Below are 6,000 nucleotides of genomic sequence, written 5' to 3' on the forward strand. Positions count from 1 at the left end.
ACGTGTATGTTTATTGTAACTTTTCGCTTTCAGTTCATGTTTTCTTTCAGGCCTCTTTTCCACAGGCAGTCAAATTGTGTGCTCAGCAAGCAGTTGCCAGGCAGCAGTGAGCAGTTACCAGCAGCCGCCGCAAGTACCGGTATTTGTGAGGCATTTCACTGCCTATCATCTGCCCATGGAAAAAAGGCCCAAGTTTGTTTAATTGTCTCTTCTCAATGACATAGTCTTTAAAGTATGCTAGAGCTAAATTCTATGAAATATTCACCCTTTTTATCTATTTCCTGCTCTCAGAAGTTGTTCTCTGCTAGGAAAGAGCTTTAATTCTTTATCAGTGCAGGTTTCCCTATAGTCCGACTAGCTCCCGACTGGAAAGAAACTGTCACTTGCATACATAACTGTTACCTCTTTCAGGCAGATGAAGAAAAAAAAGGAACACAGCCTAGTTATTAATAAGCTTGGCACTGTACATATAACAGTCTTTGTCATCATGTCACATGTCACCTCAGTATTCCTTTAACCAATATTGCTAGTGTATTAAGAGGAGCATTAACCAAAACTTTTCTCTGGACAGTGGCTTTAAAGAGAGACTGAAGCAAATAAATTATGATATAATGAATTGGTTGTGTAGTACGGATAATTACCAGAACCTTAGTAGCAAAGAAAATGTTTGAAAATATTCGCATATTTTTATTTTCAGTTATATATTGTTTTTAGTAACACTGCATCATTCTCTAATATTTGCAGTCTACACACTACTCAGCATTCTAAATGATTTTACAGAGCAGGCCAGTGAACTATTGAACTGTCCTCTGAAAAGGAAAAAAAAATACAGCGACTGACAGTTGAGATAACAAGCTTCAGACGAGAGAGCTCTCTGCGACTTTGAAAGTCGTGGAGCTCAATGGCTCTTTTGCATAGATAACCTGAGTATCTTAACTCTTTCTGAACTGGAAACAATATTAGACATATCTCTGCTCCTAATGTTTTATTTTTTAGCTGTACTACACATACAAATCATTTCATAATTTTTTTTTCGCTTCAGTGTCTCTTTAAATGTGCAGACATAAGATAAGGCTATTGGTGCCCATACACGGTACAATCAAAATCTTTGATTTTCCCGTTTATCCAACCAAAACGATCAAATTGAATGAAAGTCAAAAAGAATCTATTTTTTTCGATCAAGAAAAATGATCGATTATCCCGTTTTTTTAAATGAAAATCTGATCTGACATGTTGGAAAAATCTTTATACTCGATCTAATGGAATAATCAAACTAAATTATCTAATCGAAACAAAATGAAAAAATTGTACCATGTATGGGCACCATATGTTGTATGAAATAAATGGATTGGAAGAGCAAGTGCTTGTACAAGTAAGTTCCTCCAAGTCCTTATTTTAAAAAAGCAGCTTCTTTGTAGTGACCACTGCATGTGTTTCTACACAATTCATTTTCTTTACAAGGTAATTGACTCATATTTACTGTTCCTTTTAATGGACTTTAATGACTAATATTTTTGTTTACGATGATGGCTTGAAAACAGATTTTCTTCCATTTATGTAATCATTAACGTTCCTTCATTAAAGCGCATTAACACTGAGATTACTGTGTCCCTCAAAGCAGTGTGCAACATGCTGGGGAAGAACTCATTCCATGGCTGCCCATTGCTAAAAGCTTTTACAGCCCTAGCTCACCTTCCTGGATATTTTACTGTCCGTATAGGGGAATAACAGACTACTATTCCATTCATCACACAAGTTTCAAACTTGATGCGGCTATTCCAAAGTTATTCTCTTTGGAAGAGCCAGTTACATGATTTTGAGAACTGTGCACGAAGTGTAGAGTTGCCAGGAAAGTGGGAGTTTCTTCTACACGGAGTCATCACCTCACCCAGCTCCTCCCACTGCTCCTCTCTTTAGGCGTGGTCAGGCTCAGCTCTGTGTTATTAGAAGACTGATGCCACATCCCAACTTCTCCATGACTACCGCCTGTATGTGATGCTGAATTGTAGAGGAGCTTGGGACTGCTCATAGACTGCTATTCGGTCCCGCTAAGCTGCATGTGACATTTTCACAGGAAGTTAGCATTGTAGATTCCGTTAGCCAGGTCATACAAAAATGAATAATGAAAAAAAATGTTTAGCCAATAAAATTATCTGTATGCTTTTGGGATGTGGGAGGAAGAGCACTCTGTTTCCTCCAACATCCCAAAAGGCATACAGATAATTTTATTGGTTGTCCCCCAAAGTGGTCCTAGATGAACATTAGACTATGAATGGCTAGGAATTAGATTGTGAGATCTTCTGAGAGACAGTTGGTGTTGGGACTACAGTATATACACTGTTAACAGGGCCGGTACTAGATAAAGTGAGACTAGGCAAAGGTCAACATTGTGCCCCCCTGACCCCCCAATATAGCTGCATTAGTTGCACCTTCCTCCCCCAGATAGCAGTATAATATTATTATTTATATAGTGCCAAAATCTTCTGCAGCGATGTACAGAGTCTTGTCACTTAACTGTCCCTCTGAAGGGCTCATAATCTAATCCCTACCATAGTCCTATTTCTATGTATGTATCATGTAGTGCATGTATTGTAGTCTAGGGCCAATTTTAGGGGGAAGCCAATTCACTTATCTGTACGTTTTTGGGATGTGGGGGGAGACCGGAGGAAACCCACGCAGACACAGGGAGAACATGAAACTCCTTGCAGATGTTGACCTGGCTGGGAATCGAACCAAAAACCCAGTGCTGCAAGGCGAGAGTGCTAACCACTACACCATCCTCTGTTATAAGTAGATTTTTATTTAGTGCTGACACATTTTCCAGGACACTTTAATTTGATCAACTAAGATTTTTTTTTTTTACCCAAATGATTTTTTGGGGGTAGAAAGCCATTTAGCCTTACCAGTATGTTTTTAGGATATGGGCGGAAACCAGAATGCTCAGAAGAAACCCATGCAAACAAGAAGACAACATATAGTACATATACAGTGGGTTGCAAAAGTATTCGGCCCCCTTGAAGTTTTCCACATTTTGTCACATTACTGCCACAAACATGCATCAATTTTGTTGGAATTCCACGTGAAAGACCAATACAAAGTGGTGTACATGTGAGAAGTGGATCGAAAATCATACATCATTCCAAACATTTTTTACAAATAAATAACTGCAAAGTGGGGGTGTGCGTAATTATTCGGCCCTCTGAGTCAATACTTTGTAGAACCACCTTTTGCGGCAATTACAGCTGCCAGTCTTTTAGGGTATGTCTCTACCAGCTTTGCACATCTAGAGACATCTCCCACCTGAGCTGTAGATCTCTGCAGCTCATCCAGAGTCACCATGGGCCTCTTGACTGCATTTCTGATCAGCGCTCTCCTTGTTCGGCCTGTGAGTTTAGGTGGATGGCCTTGTCTTGGTAGGTTTACAGTTGTGCCATACTCCTTCCATTTCTGAATGATCGCTTGAACAGTGCTCCGTGGGATGTTCAAGGCTTTGGAAATCTTTTTGTAGCCTAAACCTGCTTTAAATTTCTTAATAACTTGATCCCTGACCTGTGTTGGACCTGTCTTGTGTGTTCTTTAGACTTCACGGTGTTGTTGCTCCCAATATTCTCTTAGACAACCTCTGAGGCCCTCACAGAGCAGCTGTATTTGTACTGACATTAGATTACACACAGGTGCACTCGATTTAGTCATTAGCACTCATCAGGTAATGTCTATAGGCAACTGACTGCACTCAGATCAAAGGGGGCCAAATAATTATGCACACACCACTTTGCAGTTATTTATTTGTAAAAAAAAAATGTTTGGAATCATGTATGATTTTCGTTCCACTTCTCATGTGTACATCACTTTGTGTTGGTCTTTCATGTGGAATTCCAATAAAATTGATTCATGTTTGTGGCAGTAATGTGACAAATTGTGGAAAACTTCAAGGGGGCAGAATACTTTTGCAACCCACTGTATGCACTATACATATGCTTTATAGTACATACTCCATGCAAATATTGTCCTGACAGGGATCTGAAGCTGGGATCAGTGGCAACTACCATAGCGTCCCAACTGTCCCTCTTTTGAAGGGACAGTCCCTCTTTGGGGACCCTGTCCCTCTGCCCCTCTTTCTTCCTCATTTGTCCCTCTTTCAGTACTCATGTACAGATCTATGTAAATATATATATTTTACTCCTGCAAATGTTTTGTTTAACTTGAATTTTATTCCCATCCTTCAAATTGAAGCATGAAATTGAATATTGACATAGTTCTTATTTTATGTTAATATGAAGGAAAATGAACCAGGACAGAATGGACCAGTGTGGTTTGAATTGTAAAACATATATTTTTTTCTGAAACCTTTATTGTATGTGTGACTAGGGTCGTGCCATGGGCGTTATTATGGGTGTGGCAAGAGCATGGCTTAAAGGACAACTGAAGTGAGAGGGCTATGGAGGCTGCCATATTTATTTCCTTTTTGCCTGGCTATCCTGCTGATCCTCTGCCTCTAATACTTTTAGCCATTGACCCTGAACAAGCATGGAGCAGATCAGGTGTTTCTGACATTATTGTCAGATCTGACAATATTAGCTGCATGCTTGTTTCTGGTGTTATTCAGACACTACTATAGCCAAATAGATCAACAGGACTGCCAGGCAACTGGTATTGTTTTAAAGGAAACATATGGCAGCCTTCCCAGACCTTTTGCTACAGTTGTCCTTTAAGTGTCCCTCTTTCTCATCTCAATAAGTTGGGAGGTATGTACAGTAGCTACAAATCATCAGGGCTGGGCCGAGGCAGAGGCTGGAGAGGCTCCAGCCTCAGGGCGCAGTGTAGGAGGGGGCGCACAATTCATTCAGTTGTCATTCCCAATTGTGTTTGAAGCAGAAAGAAATAGGAAAAGGGGATACATGGCAGTGACTGCAAGTCAGATAACTGGAGATTAAAGTATTAGGGAGGTTGGGGGCCCTGGGGCGCCTCTTAGTCTAGCAGCAATCAGTGTGTGACGGCTGGGGGGGAGGGATGGAGGGGCGCACTTTGGTGTCTCAGCCTTGGGTGCTGAAGGGACTTGTCCCAGCTCTGCACATCATGATACCTCCAGTGAAACTTTGATGCCTTCCCAATTCTCACACCGCTTCCCTTGCTTCCCATTGGTGGCCTTCAGGGCTTGGGGGCCCATGTGTTGATCTGAAGTATAGTCCCCTGTATCTGAGGAATGGAAGGTTAGTAGTTGGGCCCTGCCCCCCCCCCCCCAGGTCTGCCCCCCCCCCTAATGATCGCAGGGGCTGCTCCCCTATAGTTAAGTCCCTGGCTGGGACTTTAGCGCTGCAAGGCAAGAACAAAGAATACAAACAAGTAAAGTTAGCTTAGCATTACTTATTTCATCTATAAAAAAAAAATGTAAAGTCCGGCTTGGAATTCCTCTTGTCAGAGGAGCATGAGAGACCCCTAGTGATCAACTGGCTAAAAGAGAGAGAAAGAGAACAAAAAACCAAAACAAAATGAAAGAAGTAATAAAATTATCAAAACTCTCTTTGATGGGGCGATTGCCTTTTTTTGGTGTCTGTAAACCTCATGCAAGTCCCTGACAGGTTGATATATGACTTGCGGTTCTTTCTGTTTAAGTCGCTCCCCAACCCTCATTAAAAGACACTTTTTAAGCTGGGAAATAAATTGTGTTGGTGTATAGAACAGCTTGAAGGGGTGCAGATGTAATAGATTTGCACAGTGATTATGAAATTTCCACTGAAAACTACTCCGCAAAGGAGATTTAAATGTTTTTAGATCAATGGAATAATGTAGCCAGAGGGGGTTCCTTTTCTGCGCACAAACACAGCATTTTTCCTGTTGTATTGGATCTGCCAATCTCTGGGAGGCACATAGAAGCCTTCAGTCTTTTTCACATTGCCGGCTAATGATGATGTGTTTCCAGCTCATCAAAACACACAATGCCAAACAGGTCTTCCCTGGACCATTAGGAACAATACTGTCACATCTACTATTCATAAACAC

This window comes from Hyperolius riggenbachi, chromosome 2 (assembly GCF_040937935.1).
Source record: "Hyperolius riggenbachi isolate aHypRig1 chromosome 2, aHypRig1.pri, whole genome shotgun sequence".
Taxonomy (NCBI): Eukaryota; Metazoa; Chordata; class Amphibia; order Anura; family Hyperoliidae; genus Hyperolius; species Hyperolius riggenbachi.